General features: G+C 41.2%; 3 long non-coding RNA genes and 1 pseudogene across 3 annotated transcripts; 1 reads left to right on the top strand and 3 right to left on the bottom strand.

Moving 5' to 3' along the window:
* On the bottom strand, window positions 1–1,273 carry LOC147376524 (uncharacterized). The gene is made up of 2 exons (XR_015161025.1): window positions 1,119–1,273; window positions 1–556 (listed from the first exon to the last, which is right to left on the bottom strand). It is a non-coding gene; the product is annotated as an uncharacterized LOC147376524 (long non-coding RNA).
* Window positions 1,274–7,793: 6,520 nt separating this feature from the next.
* On the bottom strand, window positions 7,794–11,877 carry LOC147376525 (ATP synthase F(0) complex subunit C2, mitochondrial pseudogene; annotated as a pseudogene).
* A 325-nt stretch (window positions 11,878–12,202) lies between these two features.
* Window positions 12,203–16,178, top strand: LOC147376526 (uncharacterized). Its single transcript, XR_015161683.1, has 2 exons — window positions 12,203–15,072; window positions 15,624–16,178. It is a non-coding gene; the product is annotated as an uncharacterized LOC147376526 (long non-coding RNA).
* Window positions 16,179–21,774: 5,596 nt separating this feature from the next.
* Window positions 21,775–24,186, bottom strand: LOC147376527 (uncharacterized). The gene is made up of 2 exons (XR_015161027.1): window positions 23,287–24,186; window positions 21,775–22,308 (listed from the first exon to the last, which is right to left on the bottom strand). It is a non-coding gene; the product is annotated as an uncharacterized LOC147376527 (long non-coding RNA).
* Between the last annotated feature and the right edge of the window lie 38 nt (window positions 24,187–24,224).

A 24,224-nucleotide genomic window follows, 5' to 3' on the forward strand; every position in this document is an offset into this window, starting at 1 on the left:
TGCACTCAACTAGGACACAGGCTTTATTGGAGAAGCAAAACAATAGACACACTAATTGCTCACAGGATAGAGATCACAACGCGAATTACAGACGGGCATATGGCAAGGAGCGATCAGGCGATGATCCTGCTGCTGTTTATCCAACAAGATTGTGTCAGCTTCAGGAAGCAAGCCTTTTCTCTGTCAGCTGTAGGTTGAGGAGAGAGGTTAAGAAAGATGAAATCTGTCACCATGGCCGAAGGATGGACAACGGGAGAGCCTGGATCTTGTTGTTTCTTGGTCCAGAGGAAATCTGGTGCTGTTACTTCCACTTGGGTGGACACTTCTGCTCGCATGGTGGGCATGGTGGCCCAGGAGGGCATTTCTTCTGGCTCGGTGGAGATGGGCATGGATGAGGTGGGCAAGGCTCATGGCACTTGTGTGGGCATACTTTTGGAGGTGGATGGCAGGGCACCTTGCACTGATGGTGATGCTGATGCTGATGCTGATGCGGATGTGGATGCGGATGCGGATGCGGATGCGGATGGTGAGACATCCTTCCTGGGTCTCAAGGAATCTGAAATACAAACAGACAGCATTGTTCTTAACAGAAAGTCCTATTCTTCATTAATAGGGAGCCCTCTTCTACCACTTTCCAAAGAAAAAATTACTTACACAAGTGCTATGTGAATACAAGCACAGTCTGAAGAAGAATAATCAGGATGTGAAATTTGTAGCTTATCTCAAAACACATCTCTACTAATTTCTCCCGTGAGGTCCTGGTTGCTGGTCTAATTGACTTGACTGTTGGCTTCCAAGGAGAAACACAAAGGCCCACACTCAGCACTCAGTGGGACTGCAGGCTGAGAAGGCTCATTTGCAATGAATGCAGGGTGCACTGAAACACGGCATCTCATCTCCCTGACTCTCCCTAGGTTAAGATTGTGCCACTGATTCTATTCCTCTCGTCTCATTTAAGTGCACATTTAAGACGTCAAGAACAAGACTAAAAACTACCCCTAAATTCTTATTACCTTCTTATTCCCATAGAGAGCACTAATTTGTTAAAATACAGCCACTTCTACCCTAAGACTATACCCTACCACACAAGTGCTAAAAACCTCTAAAATTGTACTCACCAGAGGCTCCAAAGAAGACCTATGACTGAGTAACATGAAGATAGCAGCACGGTGGTAGAGACTCCTTTTATAAGGACCAGGCAGCTCCACCCAGAGGGAATATCCCAGATCTGGCATGATGCACTTGTTTCCCACCCCAAATACCATGCGCTTGCAATCTCAAAAATAAATTGTCACACTCATGCTGATATCACAAAGCTCCATTGCCATGGACTTCCTCACCCTTCACTGAGGCAGTTCAGAATGAGTCATTCAACACATTGTCTCAAAGCCCCAGTGCCAATATCATGCACCAGTTAGGAAATATGAGGAATTCTTTGACAATGGTACTGCTCCTCCATGGTTAAGATTGTGCTTGCCACATTCCCCAGCTCCCTACGCATCTGGTATGGAAAACTTACTACCCCATTCCATTTCAGCTTCAGCACCCAGCTTTGTCTCCCTCAATGGTCATGACTAGGGTTTACTAAACACACATATCTTAACCCCCAGCCACAGTTTTTCTACATTCCCCTTATACCACATTCTACTGATCTCTGGTCTTTTCTTGACAATTAAATGACTTAACCATGGGCACAAAGTCTATCATGATTTTCCAGTACTAACAGTCTCATTTCAGCTCTGTTTTCACATGGCTCCATAATGGACTTGAACAGGACAACATGATCCCTCAGGTTTCTTAGCCATAAGCTCATGCAATAGGATCCCTTCATGAAATTCTACTTTTTCTGCCACACGACCATGAGTCATTGTGGTCTAGGGTTGTATGATGCTGTTCAGTTGCTCATTCGTGTCCAACTCTTTGCGACCCTGTGGACTGCAGCACGCCACACTTCCTTGTCCTTCACTATCTCCCAGAGTTTGCTCAAACTCATTTCCATTGACACCATCCGACCATCTCATCTTCTGTCGTCCCTTCTCCTTCTGCCTTCAATCTTTCCCAACATCCCAACAAGGTCTTTTCCAATAGGTTGGCTCTTCACATCAGGAGGCCAAAATATTGGAGTTTGAGCTTCAATATCAGTCCTTGCAAAGAATATTCAGAGTTGATTTCCTTTAGGATTGACTGGTTTGCTCTCCTTGGTGTCCAATGGGCTCCCATGTGTCTTGTCCAGCACCACAGTTCAAAAGCCTCAGTTCTTCAGTGCTCAGCCTTCTTTATGGTCCAACTCTGACATCCATACATGACCACTGGAAAAACCAGAACTTTGAGTATAGGGACCTTTGTCAGCAAAGTGATGTCTCTGCTTTTTGATACACTGTCTAGGTTTGGTATAGTTTTCTTCCCATGAGCAAGCATCTTTTATTTCATGACTGCGGTCTCAGTCCTCAGTGATTTTAGAGCCCAAGAAAATAGTCTGTCACGGTTTTCATTTTTTCCCCCATCTATTTCCTTGAAGTGATGGGATCGAATGCTATGATCTTAGGTTTTTGAATGTGGAGTTTGAAGCCAACTTTTTCACTCTCCTCTTTCACTTTCATCAAGAGGATCTTTAGTTCATCTTTGCTTTCTGCCCTAAGGGTGGCGTCATCTTCATACTTGAGGTTATTGATGTTTCTCCCGGCAATCTTGATTCCAACTTGTGCTTCATCCAGCCCAGCATTTTGCATGATGTACTCTGCATATAATTTAAGTATGCGGGGTGACAATATACTGCCTTTACTTACTCCTTTCCCTGTTTTGAACCAGTTCATTTTTCCATCTCCAGTTCTTAGTGTTGCTTGTTGTTCTGCTGCTTTCGGTCTACTAGAAACCAAATTCGTCTCATCTCATTATCTTCAAAATTGTCTCAATATCTGGACTGTATCCATTTAGAAGCTTTTCCACTAGTACCGCCCAAATATCTTGTGCTAATTTACACTACAGCCGTTAATTCAGTTAACTCTATCAGGCCCTTTTTTGAAATGACATTTGGTGTGTTTTCAGACTTTCTTAGTACACCCAGGGAATGAAGCTCCATCAATCATTCATTCCAGCATTCAATCATTGGCTATTTTTCCCTAAATAAATAAATGATGGATGACATAGAATCCATTCATAATTTATTAGTATAATTTGTTGAACCACAGTATAATAATAATAAATAAACCATACCTTTACTTGATATATTAATAATAATAAGTAAGTAAGCATAATAATCATAAGTAAATAACACTTCAGCTAATAATTTGCACTCTGCTTTCCAGGGAAAGCTTGAGTCCTGGGCTATGCAGACATCCATGCACACCAGTACTGTGTGACATTAAATATTTCCCAACCTCCCTGAAGACCAGTTTATTTACATAGTTGTAATTAGAGATAAAAACTATACCTGCCTCAAAATTTTGCTATCAAAACAACAAAATGCCTAATATAAGGCACATTACATGATCGGTCCTATGGAAATATGAGGCTTCCCTGGTGGCTCAGATGGTAAAGCGTCTGTCTACAATGCGGAAGACCAGGGTTCGATCCCTGGGTTGGGAAGATCCCCTGGAGAAGGAAATGGCAATCCACTCCAGGGCTATTGCCTGGAAAATCCCATGGACAGAGGAGCCTGGTAGGCTACAGCCCATGGGGTCGCAAAGAGGCGGACACGACTGAGCGACTTAAAAAAAAAAAAAAACCTGATAAGGGGTTAATTTCCAAAATGTATAAGAAACTTATACAACATAATAGCAAAAAGTTTAGGAGCCTTTATTTCAAATATGCAAGGGACTTGAATAGAGTTCTGTTTGCAGAAGACATATTGAAAAGGAGTCTAATATCACTACTGATCATCCAGGATATGAAAATCAAACACACAATGACATATCACTTCACACCTGTTAGAATGACTGTAATCAGAAAAACAAGAAATCCTAATGAAAGTTGGTGAGTTTGTGTAGAAAATAAGGAGACTTTTACCTGTTAGTGCAATGGTAAATGGTTCAACCATGATGAAAAATATGAAGGTTACTCAAAAGTTAAAAAATAGAAACCAGAACTACCATATGTATTCCCCATCCACATTAGTGTATTTAACCAAGTTAATTTAAATCAGGGTCACCAAGACATATTAGCACTTTCAAGTTCACTGCAGCAGTACCCACAATAGCCAAGATGTGTTAACATCCTAAATGTCCATCAACAGATGAATGGACAAATTAACTGTAGTATACACATATAGTGGATTATTATTCGTCCTTAAAAAGAAGGAAATCCTGTCATGAGACAACATGGATCAACCTGGAAGACATTATACCAAGAGAAGTAAGCCAGACCCAGGAGGACAAATGCTGCATGAATCCCCTTATATGAGGTATTGAAACAGTCAAACTCGTGGAAGTAAAAGGGCACATGGGCACATGCCCTGAGTAAACTGTGCTTCAACAGACAAATGCACCCCAGTGTTCATTGCATACAGCCGCTATGGAGAACGGCATGGAGATCCTTAAAAAATTAGGAATAAAACTACAATATGGCCCAGCAATCCCTGGGGATACTTCTCTGGGCATATGCCCTGAGAAAATTGTAATTCAAAAAGGCACATGTACTCCAGTGTTCATTGCATCACTGGTTCCAATAGCCTGGACATGCAAGCAACATAGATGTCAGTCAACGAATGAATGGGTAAAGAAATTGTTGTACATAAATACAATGGAATGTCACTCAGCCATAGAAAGGAGCAGATAGGAGTTCAGTTTAACTGAGGTGGACAAATCTAAAGCCCGTTATACAGAGTGAATCAGACAGAAAGAGAAAAACAAATATCACATTTTAACACATATATATGAAATCTAGAAAAATGGTGCTAATGAAACTATTTGCAGAGCAGGAATAGAAATGCAGATGTAGAGTACAGGGCTTCCAAACACAGAAAGAGAAAGAGAGGGTGGGATGAATTGCAAGCGTAGCATTGAAATATATGCATTGCCATGTGTAAAAGAGATGGCTAAAGGAACTTTGCTGAATAGCACAGGGAGCTCAGCCTTGTGCTCTGTGATGATCTAGAGGGATGGGATGGGGGGCCATGGGGTAAAAGTGAGGCTCAAGGTAGAGGGGCTATATGTGTACTTAAAGCTGATCCACATCATTGTAGGCAGAAAGCAACACAACATTGTGGAGCAGTTATCCTCCAATTAAAAATAAATTTCAAAAGAAGGAATGTGAGCTCTATAAGGCAGCAAAACTAATACGAATTATGAATAACTGCTCACAATAACTAATTAATGTGAACCGTGCCCCCAAATGTGATTAAAATAGGATTATTATTTAGTGTGAGGGCCCCCTCCCTAAGACCCTTGCCCAGCTCTCCTCTGTCTTCAAGCTGACATCACTACTAATTCAAAGGCTTCAGTCTGAAGGCAATTTCAGAATCCACACCTTCTTACTAGTAAGAAAGGTCCTCCCACTGCCTGAGGGAATATTTCATGCCTTGTGCTCTCTCCTGAAAGAAGGCAGTGTGGTGTCTGCAATATTTCTTGATTAGGTTGGTGTGCTACAGGAAAAAAAAAAAAAAAATCCGTGACATAACCTGGGCATTTGAAAAGGTAGGAACTTCTTTAGATTGAGCCCTGGTCCTGATCGCTTTCTCAGTATCTCAGAGAACCAAAATGAGGACAGATGTTCCTCTGAGATTCCACAGTGGAGTAACCAAGATCACTGTTAGGAAACAGACATCCTTCAGGGATCTCAGAAGGAACAGGGATGTCTTGGGATGGGTCAGTTATTTTCCACGACATTTTTTTTTTTTCATGTTGAAGTGTTAGGAACTAGGTGGGGCCTGCTGGAGCAAGAGAATGATCTAAGGAACATGTGACTTAGAACAATTCTACCAACATAATTTTAAACTTGCTCTTCTTGCCTCATGAATTAATAATGGATTCCAAAGCTACTTTTTACCAATACATTTTATGGGTTGTCACTTAGGTTTGATAAATGAAGGGGGATCAGGCTTTCTTTAAAAAAAAAAAAAAAGAGTGCTTAATGAGGTTACTGATGTGGAAAGAGGGATAATTAATTCCTGATACACAGAGAAAATGACTAAAAGACAGGTGACTCTCACTTTTTTCAAATAATGAATCATTGAAGCATCTGTAGCAAATTAAATCTCTGAAAACCATGTAACAGCTACATGAGAGTTTGCTAGATTTTACTTAGAAACCAGTAAAAGTGGTTATCTAGGAGAGAAGTTGACTGTCTGGGGGATGAGTAGAAGAGAGACCAAATAAGACATGAGGCAAAGAAGAAATCATCTGTACATATACATGCTCGAAGGGGAAGGAGCAATGCCAAGGGAAAATATTTTTTGAACCTACAGTTTTACATGGAGCCAAACTATTCATCAAATATGAATAAAGTAAAATCCATTTGTTCCTTTTCCAGGAAATCTTCCCAACCCAGAGATCAAGCCAAGGTCGAAACTCTTTCTACATATTAGCCTCCTGAAAACAATTGAATTCTCTCAGCCTCAGTTTCCCTATTTGTAAAAAAGTGGAAAAGAACGTATTCAACTCAGTGTACTCATAAAAATTAACTTATTTACAAATGTTTCCTAATTATTAACACATGCCCTGTAGTATCTTACATGCTGTTAACTGTTAACATGAGTATGGTGACCAAAGTTCTTGTCTGTGTAAATTCTTGAGTGAATTTCACACAGACATGCACACACAATCCAGCTTGTTATTCTTCCAACCTGTGGTTTCCCATGATGTACTCTGTATATACATTAAATATTTAGGATAACAATAATACTCCCTCATCATACTCCTTTCCCAATGTTGAATCAGTCAGCTGTTTCATGTCCAGTTCTGACTGTTGCTCTTAACCTGCATGCAGTGTGTCAGGAGACAGGTAAGGTGGTCTGGTACTCCACCTCATTAAGAATTTTCTGTAGTTTGTTGTGATCCACACAATCAAGGGTTTTGGCATAGTGAGGGAAGCAGAAGTACATATTTTTCTGGAATTCCCTTGATTTCTCCACGATCCAGTGATGGTTGGCAGTTTGATCTCTGGTTCCTCTGCCTTTTTAAAACACAGATTGTACATCTGGAAGTTCTGGGTTCACATATTGCTGAAGCCTAGGTTGAAGGATTTTAAACCTACCCTGCTCGCACGTGAAATGAGAGTAATTGTAACATAGTATAAACATGATTTGGCATCACCCTTCTTTGTGGTTGGAATGAATGATGACCTTTCCCTGTGCTGTGGCCACTGCTGATGTTTCCAAATTTACTGACATATTAGGGCAGTGTTTAAACAGCACTATCTTTTAGGACTGGGTCACCACCACTATCTTCGTTTGTAATAATGCTTCCTAGGGCCCACTTGACTTCACACCCCAGAAGGTCCAACTCTGAGTGAGTGATCACACCATCGTGGTTATAAGGACTGAACTGTTAACCCATGGAATCTGATACTATCTTCAAATAAAGAGTATCAGAATTAAGTTGAATTGTAGAATATCCACCTAGTGGTCAAGAATTGTTCAGTGGTTAGTGGAACCCTCTCCATACTTCTTATAGAGGAATTTGGTGCACAGTTTTTATCTTTTTTTTTTTCTTCTTATTCATACAGTATTTATTTGTCTTCTTTCTGTCAAGCCCTGAGCCAACCACTTTCCCCAGACTGCCTGGGGAGGTACAGGAAAAGGAACACCCAGGGCAGAGAAGACACGGGAAAAAGAACTATGGGAGGTGGATACGGCTCCCTCACATGGCGAAGAGGAGGAGAAAGGCTGCCAGCAGGCAAAAGAGCCCCATGGCCTCCGGGAGGGCAAAGCCCAAGATGGCCTAGGAGAAGAGCAGCTGCTTCAGAGAAGGGCTCCTGTCATAGGCAATGATAAGTCTCCCAAACACAGTCCCCATTCCAGCTCTGAAGCCAGCCACCCCTACTGTGGGAGCCCCAGCTCCAAAGAACTTGGCTGCTGGGTCTATGTCCCTTGAAATGGCACTGGTGTGGAAGCTGTGGCTAGAAGTAAGTGAGGTGGTCAGGGGACGAGGGGCTGCCAAGCTGCTGTGGCTCTCATCTCTCAGAGTCTCCTGACGTCTTAGCACCACTGCAGACAGTGATCGGCTCAGTAGTGTAGAGGTTCTCCTGATCAAGGAGGGGGTTGAGACGAACTTGGCGCAAGTGGATCCCTTATGATTATACACTGGAGAGGATGAATAGATTCAAGGGATGAGATATGATAGACAGAGTGCCTGAGTAACTATGGACAGAAGTTTGTAACACTATATAGGAGGTAGTGACCAAGACCATTCCAAAGAAAAAGAAATGCAAGAAGCAAAGTGGTTGTCTGAGGAGGCTTTACAAATGGGTGAGGAAATATGAGAAGAGTAAGGCAAGGGAGAAAGGGAAAGCAGAGTTCCAGAGAACAGCAAGGGGAGATAAGAAAGCCTTTTAAAATGAAGAGTGCAAAGTAATAGAGGAAAACAATAGAATGGGAAAGAATAGAGATGTCTTCAAGATAATTGGAGATATCCAGGGGACTATTCATGCAAGGATGGGCAGGATAAAGGGCAGAAACAATAAGGCTCTAACAGAAGCAGAAGAGATTAAGAAAATGTGACAAGAATATACATAAAAAATATACCAAAAAAAAAAGGAGTCTTAATGATGCAAATAACCACAATGGTGTGATCACTCACTCAGAGTTGGACCTTCTGGGGTGTGAAGTCAAGTGGGCCCTAGGAAGCATTATTACAAATGAAGATAGTGGTGGTGACCCAATCCTAAAAGATAGTGCTGTTTAAACACTGCCCTAATATGTCAGTAAATTTGGAAACATCAGCAGTGGCCACAGCACGGGGAAAGGTCATCATTCATTCCAACCACAAAGAAGGGTGATGCCAATTCATGTTTATACTATGTTACAATTACTCTCATTTCACGTGCGAGCAGGGTAGGTTTAAAATCCTTCAACCTAGGCTTCAGCAATATGTGAACCCAGAACTTCCAGATGTACAATCTGTGTTTTAAAAAGGCAGAGGAACCAGAGATCAAACTGCCAACCATCACTGGATCGTGGAGAAATCAAGGGAATTCCAGAAAAATATGTACTTCTGCTTCCCTCACTATGCCAAAACCTTTGATTGTGTGGATCACAACAAACTGCAGAAACTTCTCAATGAGGCAGGAGTACCAGACCACCTTACCTGTCTCCTGACACACTGCATGCAGGTCAAGAGCAACAGTCAGAACTGGACATGAAACAGCTGACTGGTTCAAAATAGGGAATGGAGTATGATGAGGGAGTATTATTGTTATCATATTTATTGTAAATATATTGTTACATATTTAATGTAAATGCAGAGTACATCATGGGAAACCGCAGGTTGGAAGAATAACAAGCTGGATTGTGTGTGTGTGTGTGTGTATGTGTGAAATTCACTGAAGAATTTACACAGACAAGAACTTTGGTCACCATACTCATGTTAACAGTTAACAGCATGTAAGATACTACAGGGCATGTGTTAATAATTAGGAAACATTTGTGAATAAGTTAATTTTTATGAGTACACTGAGTTGAATACGTTCTTTTCCACTTTTTTACAAATAGGGAAACTGAGGCTGAGAGAATTCAATTGTTTTCAGGAGGCTAATATGTAGAAAGAGTTTCGACCTTGGCTTGATCTCTGGGTTGGGAAGATTTCCTGGAAAAGGAACAAATGGATTTTACTTTATTCATATTTGATGAATAGTTTGGCTCCATGTAAAACTGTAGGTTCAAAAAATATTTTCCCTTGGCATCGCTCCTTCCCCTTTGAACATGTGTATTTGCAGATGATGTCTTCTTTGCCTCATGTCTTATTTGGTCTCTCTCCTACTCATCCCCCAGACAGTCAACTTCTCTCCTAGATAACCACTATTACTGGTTTCTAAGTAAAATCTAGCAAGCCCTCATGTAGCTGTTACATGGTTTTCAGAGATTAAATTTGCTACAGATGCTTCAATGATCCATTATTTGAAAAAAGTGAGTATCACCTGTCTTTAAGCCATTTTCTCTGTGTATCAGGAATTAATTATACCTTTTTCCACATCAGTAACCTCATTAAGTACTCTTTTTTGTTTTTAAAGAGAGCCTGATCCTCCTTCATTTATCAAACCTAAGTGACAACCCATAAAATGTATTGGTAAAAAGTAGCTTTGGAATCCATTATTAATTCATGAGGCAAGAAGAGCAAGTTTAAAATTATGTTGGTAGAATTGTTCTAAGTCACATGTTCCTTAGATCATTCTCTTGCTCCAGCAGGCCCCACCTAGTTCCTAACACGTCAACATGAAAAAAAAAATGTCGTGGAAAATAACTGACCCATCCCAAGATATCCCTGTTCCTTCTGAGATCCCTGAAGGATGTCTGTTTCCTAACAGTGATCTTGGTTACTCCACTGTGGAATCTCAGAGGAACATCTGTCCTCATTTTGGTTCTCTGAGATACTGAGAAAGCGATCAGGACCAGGGCTCAATCTAAAGAAGTTCCTACCTTTTCAAATGCCCAGGTTATGTCACTGATTTTTTTTTTCCTGTAGCACACCAACCTAATCAAGAAATATTGCAGACACCACACTGCCTTCTTTCAGGAGAGTGCACAAGGCATGAAATATTCCCTCAGGCAGTGGGAGGACCTTTTTTACTACTAAGAAGGTATGGATTCTGAAATTGTCTTCAGACTGAAGCCTTTGAATTAGTAGTGATATCAGCTTGAAGACAGAGGAGAGCTGGGCAAGGGTCTTAGGGAGGGGGCCCTCACACTAAATAATAATCCTATTTTAATCACATTTGGGGGCACGGTTCACATTAATTAGTTATTGTGAGCAGTTATTCATAATTCGTATTAGTTTTGCTGCCTTATAGAGCTCACATTCCTTCTTTTGAAATTTATTTTTAATTGGAGGATAACTGCTCCACAATGTTGTGTTGCTTTCTGCCTACAATGATGTGGATCAGCTTTAAGTACACATATAGCCCCTCCACCTTGAGCCTCAGTTTCACCCCATGGCCCCCCACCCCATCCCTCTAGATGATAACAGAGCACAAGGCTGAGCTCCCTGTGCTCTTCAGCAAAGTTCCTTTAGCCATCTCTTTTACACATGGCAATGCATATATTTCAATGCTACACTCGCAATTCATCCCACCCTCTCTTTCTCTTTCTGTGTTTGGAAGCCCTGTACTCTACATCTGCATTTCTATTCCTGCTCTGCAAATAGTTTCATTAGCACCATTTTTCCAGATTTCATATATATATGTGTTAAAATGTGATATTTGTTTTTCTCTTTCTGACTGATTGACTCTGTATAACGGGCTTTAGATTTGTCCACCTCAGTTAAACTGAACTCCTATCTGCTCCTTTCTATGGCTGAGTGACATTCCATTGTATTTATGTACAACAACTTCTTTACCTATTCATTTGTTGATGGACATCTAGGTTGCTTCTACATCCAGGCTATTGGAAACAGTGATGCAATGAACACTGGAGTACATGTGCCTTTTTGAATTACAATTTTCTCAGGGCATATGTCCAGAGAAGTATCCCCAGGGATTGCTGGGCCATATTGTAGTTTTATTCCTAATTTTTTAAGGATCTCCATGCCGTTCTCCATAGCGGCGGTATGCAATGAACACTGGGGTACATTTGCCTGTTGAAGCACAGTTTACTCAGGGCATATGCCCATGTGCCCTTTTACTTCCACGAGTTTGACTGTTTCAATACCTCATATAAGGGGATTCATGCAGCATTTGTCCTCCTGGGTCTGGCTTACTTCTCTTGGTATAATGTCTTCCAGGTTGATCCATGTTGTCTCATGACAGGATTTCCTTCTTTTTAAGGATGAATAATAATCCACTGTATGTGTATACTACAGTTAATTTGTCCATTCATCTGTTGATGGACATTTAGGATGTTAACACGTCTTGGCTATTGTGGGTACTGCTGCAGTGAACTTGAAAGTGCTAATATGTCTTGGCGACCCTGATTTAAATTAACTTGGATATATACACTAATGTGGATGGGGAATACATATGGTAGTTCTGGTTTCTATTTTTTAACTTTTGAGTAACCTTCATATTTTTCATCATGGTTGAACCATTTACCATTGCACTAACAGGTAAAAGTCTCCTTATTTTCTACACAAACTCACCAACTTTGACTAGGATTTCTTGTTTTTCTGATCACAATCATTCTAACAGGTGTGAAGTGATATGTCATTGTGTGTTTGATTTTCATATCCTGGATGATCAGTAGTGATATTAGACTCCTTTTCAATATGTCTTCTGTAAACAGAGCTCTATTCAAGTCCCTTGCATATTTGAAATAAAGGCTCCTAAACTTTTTGCTATTATGTTGTATAAGTTTCTTATATATTTTGGAAATTAACCCCTTATCAGGTTTTTTTTTTTTTTTTAAGTCGCTCAGTCGTGTCCAACTCTTTGCGACCCCATGGGCTGTAGCCTACCAGGCTCCTCTGTCCATGGGACTTTCCAGGCAATAGCCCTGGAGTGGATTGCCATTTCCTTCTCCAGGGGATCTTCCCAACCCAGGGATCGAACCCTGGTCTCCCGCATTGTAGACAGACGCTTTACCATCTGAGCCACCAGGGAAGCCTCATATTTCCATAGGACCGATCATGTAATGTGCCTTATATTAGGCATTTTGTTGTTTTGATAGCAAAATTTTGAGGCAGGTATAGTTTTTATCTCTAATTACAACTATGTAAATAAACTGGTCTTCAGGGAGGTTGGGAAATATTTAATGTCACACAGTACTGGTGTGCATGGATGTCTGCATAGCCCAGGACTCAAGCTTTCCCTGGAAAGCAGAGTGCAAATTATTAGCTGAAGTGTTATTGACTTATGATTATTATGCTTACTTATTATTATTCATATATCAAGTAAAGGTATGGTTTATTTATTATTATTATACTGTGGTTCAACAAATTATACTAATAAATTATGAATGGATTCTGTGTCATCCATCATTTATTTATTTAGGGAAAAATAGCCCATGATTGAATGCTGGAATGAATGATTGATGGAGCTTCATTCCCTGGGTGTACTAAGAAAGTCTGAAAACACACCAAATGTCATTTCAAAAAAGGGCCTGATAGAGTTAACTGAATTAACGGCTGTAGTGTAAATTAGCACAAGATATTTGGGGAGTACTAGTGGAAAAGCTTCGAAATGGATACAGTCCAGATATTGAGACAATTTTGAAGATAATGAGATGAGACGAATTTGGTTTCTAGTAGACCAAAAGCAGCACAACAACAAGCAACACTAAGAACTGGACATGGAAAAATGAACTGGTTCAAAAGGGGAAAAGAGTAAGCAAAGGCAGTATATTGTCACCCCGCATACTTAAATTATATGCAGAGTACATCATGCAAAATGCTGGGCTGGATGAAGCACAAGCTGGAATCAAGATCGCCGGGAGAAACATCAATAACCTCAAGTATGAAGATGATGCCACCCTTAGGGCAGAAAGCAAAGATGAACTAAAGATCCTCTTGATGAAAGTGAATGAGGAGAGTGAAAAAGTTGGCTTCAAACTTCAAACTCAAAAAACTAAGATCATAGCATTCGATCAAATCACTTCAGGGAAACAGATGGGGGAAAAAATGAAAACAGTGACAGACTTTATTTTCTTGGGCTCTAAAATCACTGAGGACTGAGACCGCAGTCATGAAATAAAAGATGCTTGCTCATGGGAAGAAAACAATACCAAACCTAGACAGTGTATCAAAAAGCAGAGACATCACTTTGCTGACAAAGGTCCCTATACTCAAAGTTCTGGTTTTTCCAGTGGTCATGTATGGATGTCAGAGTTGGACCATAAAGAAGGCTGAGCACTGAAGAACTGAGGCTTTTGAACCGTGGTGCTGGAGAAGACACATGAGAGCCCATTGGACACCAAGGAGAGCAAACCAGTCAATCCTAAAGGAAATCAACTCTGAATATTCTTTGCAAGGACTAATATTGAAGCTCAAACTCCAATATTTTGGCCTCCTGATGTGAAGAGCCAACTCATTGGAAAAGACCTTGTTGGGATGTTGGGAAAGATTGAAGGCAGGAGGAGAAGGGACGACAGAAGATGAGATGGTCGGATGGTGTCAATGGAAATGAGTTTGAGCAAACTCTGGGAGATAGTGAAGGACAAGGAAGTGTGGCGTGCTGCAGTCCACAGGGTCGCAAAGAGTTGGACACGAATGAGCAACTGAACAGCATCATACAACCCTAGACCACAATGACTCATGGTCGTGTGGCAGAAAAAGTAGAATTTCATGAAGGGATCCTATTGCATGAGCTTATGGCTAAGAAACCTGAGGGATCATGTTGTCCTGTTCAAGTCCATTATGGAGCCATGTGAAAACACAGCTGAAATGAGACTGTTAGTACTGGAAAATCATGATAGACTTTGTGGCCATGGTTAAGTGTTTTAATTGTCAAGAAAAGCCCAGAGATCAGTAGAATGTGGTATAAGGGGAATTTAGAAAAACTGTGGGTGGGGGTTAAGATATGTGTGTTTAGTAAACCCTAGTCATGACCATTGAGGGAGACAAAGCTGGGTGCTGAAGCTGAAATGGAATGGGGTAGTAAGTTTTCCATACCAGATGCGTAGGGAGCTGGGGAATGTGGCAAGCACAATCTTAACCATGGAGGATCAGTACCATTGTCAAGGAATTCCTCATATTTCCTAACTGGTGCATGATATTGGCACTGGGGCTTTGAGACAATGTATTGAGTGACTCACTCTGCACTGCCTAGTGAAGGGTGAGGAAGTCCATGGCAATGGAGCTTTGTGATATCAGCATGAGTGTGACAATTTATTTTTGAGATTGCAAGCGCATGGTATTTGGGGTGGGAAACAAGTGCATCATGCCAGATCTGGGATATTCCCTCTGGGTGGAGCTGCCTGGTCCTTATAAAAGGAGTCTCTACCACCATACTGCTATCTTTGTGCTACTCAGTCATAGGTCTTCTTTGGAGCCTCTGGTGAGTACAGTTTTACATGTTTTTAGCACTTGTGTGGTAGGGTATAATCTTAGGGTAGAAGTGGCTGTATTTTAACAAATTAGTGCTCTCTATGGGAATAAGAAGGTAATGAGAATTTAGCGGTAGTTTTTAGTCTTGTTCTTGACGTCTTAACTGTGCTCTTAAAGGAGACGAGAGGAATGGAATCAGTGGCACAATCTTAACCTAGGGAGAGTGAGGGAGAGGAGATGCCGTGTCTCAGTGCATTCATTGCAAATGAAGTCTTCTCAGCCTGCAGTCCCACTGAGTGCTGCATGTGGGCCTTTGCATTTCTCCTTGGAAGCCAACAGTCAAGTCAGTTAGACCAGCAACCAGAACCTCAAGGGAGAAATTAGTAGAGATGTTTTTGAGATTGGCTAGAAGTTTCACATCCTGATTATTCTTCTTCAGAGTGTGCTTGTATTCACACAGCATTTGTGTAAGTAATTTTTTCTTCAAAAGTGGTAGAAGAGGGCTCCCTGTTAGTGGAAGAATAGGGCTTTCTGTTATGAACAATGCTGTTTGTATTTCAGATTCCTTGAGACCCAGGGAAGCATGTCTCACCATCCGCATCCGCATCCGCATCCACATCCGCATCCGCAAAAGCATCAGCATCAGCATCACCATCAGTGCAAGGAGCCCTGCCATCCACCTCCAATAGTGTGCCCACCCAAGTGCCATGAGCCTTGCCCACCTCATCCATGCCCACCTCCAGTGAGCCAGCAGAAATGCCCTCCTAGGCCACCATGCCCACCCTGTGAGCAGAAGTGTCCACCCAAGTGGAAGTAACAGCACCAGATTTCATCTGGACCAAGAAACAACAAGATCCAGGCTCTCCCGTTGTCCACCCTTCGGCCATGGTGACGGATTTCATCTTCCTTAACCTCCCTCCTCAACCGACAGCTGACAGAGAAAAAGCCTGCTTCCTGAAGCTGACACCACCTTGTTGAATAAAGAGCAGCAGGATCATCGCCTGATCGCCTTTTGCCATGTGCCTGTCTGTAATCCGCATTGTGATCTCTATCCTGTGAGAACTTAGTGTGTCTATTCTTTGATTCTCCAATAAAGCCTGTGTCTTAGTGAGTGCACATTTCTTCTTACGTTTTTCTTTTGCACTTTGTGTTTTTAATGTCTCCTGTCAACAACAAGTATTCTTCTGTGTGTTCCTTTTACTCCCATTGGATTTTTGGAGTTAGACTTTTCCTTGATTTGAGTTCAGGTTTGCCTGAAATATGTTTTGGATTGGATCCATCAAGGAATTCTTTCACTGGTTTCAAACGTGTCTATCTCTCTTCCTTATAGGACCCTGAAAAGAACTGAATTCTCTCAGCCTCAGTTTCCTAACCTGAGAAAATGAGGAGAGAATGTATTTGACTCAGTGTACTCATAGAAATTAATATATTCACAAGTGTTTCTTAATTATTGATACATGCCAGACCCATATGTTAAGGACATGATAATGGTGACCAACGTCCTTGTCCATCTAAATTCTTGAGGGCATTTTACACACACACACACGCACATATGAAGAAGACAAATAATAGTCCTGTGTGTGTATATGTTAGAGAAAATTTGGAGAAGAGGTCTTCCAAAGTGCCTTTTTGGGCAATGACCTGAGTGATGAAATGAGTGAGCTTTGAGTGTATCTGGTTTACATTGTACCATGAGAGGTGACGGCAAGTGCTAAGGCAGAGGAAATTAACCACAGAAAGGACAGTGATCAAGGAGACACTGCCTCCAAATGGGGTCAGAGAGGTTGGGATCCAAAGATTTAATAATGATTTTCATTATTTATTCATAGTTTGACAGTCATACTATGCTGATGGCCTAACGGTCTCAAATTTTATATCTATGCAATTCTCAACTATAAATTAAAGATAAATCAAAATTGCTGAATGAATTGTAGGACTGCATGATAGAGCTGCACTAATTAAGAGAGGATGCTATCCCATAAGAAAAGACACAGAGATAAACGCAATAATAGAACATCCAGACATAGATTCACACCATACATGGTCAACTGATTTTCAACAAGGGTGTCTCGGTAATTCAACAGATGAAAAATAACCTTGTCAATAAATGATACTCAAACTGTTGGATACTGATACACAAATAATTGAAGCTTGGCCTTTAGCTAACACCATATAAATATTAACTCAAATTGTACCATAGACTACAACATAAGATCTAAGATTCTACAATTTCTGGAGGAAAACAGGAGAGAATCTTAGCTGCCATGTGTTAGCCTAACTGTTATTAAAAATCAGTATCCAAAATATGTAAATAACTCATAAAGTCAGTCATAAACAGCACAGTGAATAGAAAACTGGACAACAGTCACTTTACAAAGAAAATGCCTTCATATGGCCAACAAAGTTATTTTTAGAACTTCTGAAAGTCACTAACATTAAATAAAGAGTATTCAAAATGCAAACCTGATGGGTACAGCCTTCAAAAGTCTGGAAATGACAAACTAATTTAATTAAGACACAGGACAAGCAGCAAATACACAACACCTCTGGGAGGAGTCTGGAATTGTTGCCAGTACTTGGGAAAACAGTTTGGCATCATCTGTAAAAGTAGAAGTGAGATACTTCGGGAACATCGCCTAGAGAAATGTGTGAACATGTGCACTAACATACATGAGGAAAACGTCCTAGTGTTCCTAACAGCTCCACAAAGGAAACAACTTTGAGGTCAACCAACAGTACAACAAGGAGAGAAATGAAGTGCTGTATAGTCACACAATGACATACTAAACTTCACTAGTGGATAGGCCAAAGCTACATAGTGTGAACTGAAGGATGAGAGACAAAAATAAGGTATACAGTATAATTCCATTTATTTGGTGAAAAAGCTAGTAACTTAACTATAATTTTTGAGATATTCCTATCAGATCAGATCAGTTGATCAGTCGTGTCTGACTCTTTGTGACCCCATGAATCACAGCACGCCAGGCTTCCCTGTCCATCACCAACTCCCGGAGTCCACTCAGACTCATGTCCATCGAGTCAGTGATGTCATCCAGCCATCTCATCCTCTGTCGTCCCCTTCTCATCCTGCCCCCAATCCCTCCCAACATCAGAGTCTTTTCCAATGAGTCAACTCTTTGCATGAGGTGGCCAAAGTACTGGAGTTTCAGCTTTAGCATCATTCCTTCCAAAGAAATCCCAGGGCTGATCTCCTTCAGAATGGACTGGTTGGATCTCCTTGCAGTCCAAGGGACTCTCAAGAGTCTTCTCCAACACCACAGTTCAAAAGCATCAATTCTTCGGCGCTCAGCCTTCTTCACAGTCCAACTCTCACATCCATACATGACCACAGGAAAAACCATAACCTTGACTAGACGAACCTTTGTTGGCAAAGTAATGTCTCTGCTTTTCAATATGCTATCTAGGTTGGTCATAACTTTCCTCCCAAGGAGTAAGCGTCCTTTAATTTCATGGCTACAGTCACCATCTGTAGTGATTTTGGAGCCCAGAAAAATAAAGCCTGACACTGTTTCCACTGTTTCCCCATCTATTTCCCATTAAGTGGTGGGACTGGATGCCATGATCTTCGTTTTCTGAATGTTGAGCTTTAAGCCAACTTTTTCACTCTCCACTTTCACCTTCATCAAGAGGCTTTTGAGTTCCTCTTCACTTTCTGCCATAAGGGTGGTATCAACTGCATGTCTGAGGTTATTGATATTTCTCCCAGCACTCTTGATTCCAGCTTGTGTTTCTTCCAGTCTAGCGTTTCTCATGATGTACTCTGCATAGAAGTTAAATAAACAGGGTGACAATATACAGACTTGACGAACTCCTTTTCCTATTTGGAACCAGTCTGTTGTTCCATGTCCAGTTCTAACTGTTGCTTCCTGACCTGCATACAAATTTCTCAAGAGGCAGATCAGGTGGTCTGGTATTCCCATCTCTTTCAGAATTTTCCACAGTTGATTGTGATCCACACAGTCAAAGGCTTTGGCATAGTCAATAAAGCAGAAATAGATGTTTTTCTGGAACTCTCTTGCTTTTTCCATGATCCAGCAGATGTTGGCAATTTGATCTCTGGTTCCTGTGCCTTTTCTAAAACCAGCTTGAACATCAGGAAGTTCACAGTTCACATATTGCTGAAGCTTGGCTTGGAGAATTTTGAGCATTACTTTACTAGCGTGTGAGATGAGTCCAATTGTGTGGTAGTTTAGGCATTCTTTGGCATTGCCTTTCTTTGGGATTGGAATGAAAACTGCCCTTTTCCAGTGCTGTGGCCACTGCTGAGTTGTCCAAATGTGCTGGCATATTGAGTGCAGCACTTTCACAGCATCATTTTTCAGGATTTAGAATAGGTCAACTGGAATTCCATGACTTCCACTAGCTTTGTTCGTAGTGATGCTTTCTAAGGCCCACTTGACTTCACATTCCAGGATGTCTGGCTCTAGGTGAGTGATCATACCATCGTGAATATTTGGGTTGTGAAGATCTTTTTTGTACAGTTCTTCTGTGTATTCTTGCCACCTTTTCTTAATATCTTCTGCTTCTGTTAGGTCCATACCATTCCTGTCCTTTATTGAGCCCATCTTTGGATGAAATGTTCCTTTGGTATCTCTGATTGTCTTGAAGAGATCTCTAGTCTTTCCCATTCTGTTGTTTCCTCTATTTCTTTGCATTGATCGCTGAAGAAGGCTTTCTTATCTCTTCTTGCTATTCTTTGGAACTCTGCTTTCAGATGTTTATATCTTTCCTTTTCTCCTTAGCTTTTTGCTTCTCAGTAGTTAAAACCCATAAAGAAAAAGCAAGAAAGTGATTATTAGGAGTCATGATTGTGGTCACTTCTAGTGGACAAGGTATGGGATGCAATTTAATAAGAAAACTTGGGTCTTTTGAAGGGTTGGTATTTTTCTTTTTCTTAACTTCATGTTTCTTGACAATAAAGAGATCAGTCTATGATTATCCACTTCATACAGCAAAGCTTTATGAACTTTCTGAATGTGTAGATCATGTTCTCCTAAAATAAAAAAAATTTATTTTTTCTTTTCCTTTTTCTTGTTTTTATTCAAGACAAAATTGGGGAGGGAATAGTGTTAATAATATTAGGCCAGAGGCCTATCCATGAGGTCAAAGTCAACACCCGTAAAAATAAAATCAGGTCTTTTTAGTGTTGGAATCACAACAACAGTAAAATTCTCTACGCATTTTGTTACCTATAAGGTGATGGAATTTAATGGAGTCCACTTCCCTATAAGATGGGAACACTCTTAATAATAGAGCTTCCTTTCATATCATCACTCTCATAAAATAAATTTTTGCTTTGCAAAAGAATTAATTTTTTAAATTAATTTAATTTTTATTGATGAAGACTTGCTTTACGGGATTTTGCTGTTTTCTGACAAACCTCAACGTGAATCAGCCATCAGTTCAGTTCAGTTCAGTCACTCAGTCGTGTCCGACTCTTTGCCACCCCATGAACTGCAGCATGCTAGGCCTCCCTGTCCATCGCAAACTCCCAGAGGTCACCCAAACTCATGTGCATAGAGTTGGTGATGCCATCCAGCCATCTCATCCTCTGTCGACCCCTTCTCCTCCTGGCTTCAATCCTTCCCAGCATCAGGGTCTTTTCCAATGAGTCAACTCTTCACATGAGGTGGCCAACGTATTGAAGTTTCAGCCTCAGTATCAGTCCTTTCAATGAACACCCAGGACTGATCTCCTTTAGAATGGACTGATTGGATTTCCTTGCAGTCCAAGGAACTCGCAAGAGTCTTCTTTAACACCAGAATTCAAAAGCATCAATTCTTCAGCGCTCAGCCATAGGTATACGTATATTCCTTAGTCCTTTTAACCATTTTTAAAAACTGTCTTTAACAGATCATATGTACTTTCAGTTAAAAGAAAATAGATGTGATAGTAGAGAATCACCTAAAGTTGAGACTTTGAACTTCAGCCTAGTATGGCTGGAAAACTGTGAATAAATTATCAAAATCTTTGACACATCTTTCAGATCCAATGCCTTCAACCCCATTTGGAGACATTGTCTCTCTGATGACTGTTCTCCCTGCAGTTACTCTGCCCTGCCTCAGCACTCACCATCGCCTCTCACTGGTACATTGTACCCCAGATACTCAAGGCTCACTCTTCTCTTCACTCAAGTCTTTGCCCTAAAAGTCACTTTGGAAAACCTTTTCTACACAGTTGTCTCTAAAATACCCCCAGGCATCACTATTATTTGCCTTGTATCTGCACATGTGCGTGTGTATGTGTGTGTTTGTGCAAACTCATTTCAAGAGCTTAGATGGAAAAAGGACTTTAGTCACCATCCTCATGTCCCTAGCGCATAAGAGACTGCCTGGCATGTGTTAATAATTGGGAAACCTTTGTGAATAAATTAACTTCTATGTGTACACTGAGTTGAATAGAGTCTGCCTACTGGTTTTACAAATAAAGAAACTGAGACTGAGAGAATTCAATTCTTTTCAGGGTCTTCAAGGTAGACAAAGATAGAAAGAAGTCTGAACCCAAAGAAGGAATTCTTTGATGGATCCATTCCAAACATACATACTTCAGGCAAAGCTGAACTCAATGAGGGAAAAGTCTAAATCTGATAATCCAATGGGAATGAAATGGAACACTCAGAAGAATACTTGTAGTTGACAGAAGAGATGAAAAACACTATATGCAAAAAAATGAAAGATAGAAATACATAATGGATAATGAATATGCTTTATTGGAGAAGCAAAGAATAGACATGCTAATTGCTCATGGGGTAGAGATCACAATGCAGATACAGACACACAGATGGCAAAGAGAGATCAAGCGATGATCCTGCTGCTCTTCCAACAACGTGGTGTCAGCTTCAGGAAGCAAGCCTTTTCTCTGCCAGCTGTCAGTCCAGGAGGGAGATTAAGGAAGATGCAATCCATCACCATGGCCAAAGGGAGGACAATGGGAGAGCCTGGATCTTGTTTCTTGGTCCAGATGAAATCTGGTGCTGTTACTTCCACTTGGGTGGACACTTCTGCTTGCATGGTAGGCATGGTGGCCCAGGAGGGCATTTCTTCTGGCTCAGTGGATGTGGGCATGGATGAGGTGGGCAAGGCTCATGGCAGTTGGGTGGGCACACTATTGGAGGTGGATGGCAGGGCTCCTTGCACTCATGGTGATGCTGATGCTGATGCTGATGTTGATGCGGATGCGGATGTGGATGCGGATGGTTAGACATGCTTCCTGGGTCTCAAGGAATCTGAAATACAGACAACTTTCTTCATAGCAGAGAGTCCGATCGGTAGAACATTTAGCTGTGCCAACAACCCTTCCGTCACTAAGGACACTTCTTGATTCCTAATACAGTCTTTATGGTTTTTTATAGCTTCATCACCATTCTTTTTTAGTATCTCTTGCCCTCATCTTCAGTCTTTTCTGATTAGTGTCTCCTTCTACCTTTTCTAAAACAAAATTACCTACACAGGTGTTGTACGAATACAAACATACCCTGAAGAAGAATCTGGTTAATAAACTTGTAGCGAATCCCCAAACAAATCTCTACTTATTTCTCCCATCAGGTCTTGGTTGCTGGACAAGCTGACCTGACTGTGGGCTTCTGAGGAGAAATGCAAAGGCTCAAACTAGGCACTCAATGGGATTGGATGCCGAGAAGGGGGCATTTGGAACTAATGTGTGCTGTGCTGTAGCACAGTATCTCATCCCCCCTACTCTCTCTCAGGTTAAGACTGTGCCTCTGACTCCATTTTCTCCTCACATTTAAGATCGCATACATGACCAAATACCAAAAATTTCTCCCTTAATCCTCATTATCTTCTTTTTCCCATACAGAGCACTAATTGCTTCAGTTAAAGCCACTTCTACCCCCAAATTAAACCCAACACCCAAGTTCCATCAAGATCTCTAAGAGTAAAGGCTCAAACTAGGCACTCAATGGGACTGGATGCCGAGAAGGGGGCATTTGGAACTAATGTGTGCTGTGCTGTAGCACAGTATCTCATCCCCCCTACTCTCTCTCAGGTTAAGACTGTGCCTCTGACTCCATTTTCTCCTCACATTTAAGATCGCATACATGACCAAATACCAAAAATTTCTCCCTTAATCCTCATTATCTTCTTTTTCCCATACAGAGCACTAATTGCTTCAGTTAAAGCCACTTCTACCCCCAAATTAAACCCAACACCCAAGTTCCATCAAGATCTCTAAGAGTTGTGCTCACCAGAGGCTCCAAAGATCCCTATGACCTTCACGACAACGACAGCACTGTGATGGAGACTCCTTTTATAAGGACCAGGCAGCCCCACCCAGGGGGAACATCCCAGGACTGGCACGATGCACTTGTTTCCCACCCCCAAATACCACATGCTTGCAATCTCAAAAATAAATTGCCACACTCATGCTGATATCACAAATCTCCCTTGTCCATGGACTTCTTTATCCTTCACTAAGGAAGTGCAGAGTGATTCAATGGAGACCTGGTCACATACTCCCTGTGCCATTGTTATGCACTGATTAGGAAATATGAGGAATTCTTTGACAATAGTGTTGTTCCTCCATTGTCAGACTTGGTGATTCTTTCACTCCCCAGCCCCCAAGAATCTGCTATGTAAAACTTCCTCCCTATTCCATTTCACCTGCCAGCACCCAGCTTTGTTTCCCTTGATGGTCGAGACTGGGATTTACTAATCTCACATATCTTAAGCACTACCCACAGTTTTTTTAAACCCACCTTCCTTTCACCATGCCTCACTGGTCTCTAGCCTTTTCTTGACAATTAACTGACTTGGGGCCACAAAGTTGAATCTTGTTTTTCTAACTTTCTAGGTTCTGGTGTTGGCGGTCTCATGCCAGGTGTGTTTTCACATGGCTCCATTCATGGACCCGACAGGAAAACTTGATCCTTCAGTTTTCTGGACCATAAGGTCACAAATTGAGATGCTTTACTGAAGCTCTACTTCTGCAGATGTATACACTGATCTGGTCTCTGCAGCCACATGACCATGAGCAACTTGCAGTCTACTAGAAACCCAAATTCCTCTCTTCTCATTATTTTCAAAATTGACTCAATGTCTGGGCTCTATCCATTAAGAAGCTTTTCCACTAGTACTCCCCAAATATCCTTTGCCACTTTACCCTGCAACAGTTAATTCAATTGAC

This window comes from Bos grunniens, chromosome 3 (assembly GCF_055505025.1).
Source record: "Bos grunniens cultivar Pamir isolate PY7600 chromosome 3, Bosgru_T2T1.0, whole genome shotgun sequence".
Classification (NCBI taxonomy): domain Eukaryota; kingdom Metazoa; phylum Chordata; class Mammalia; order Artiodactyla; family Bovidae; genus Bos; species Bos grunniens.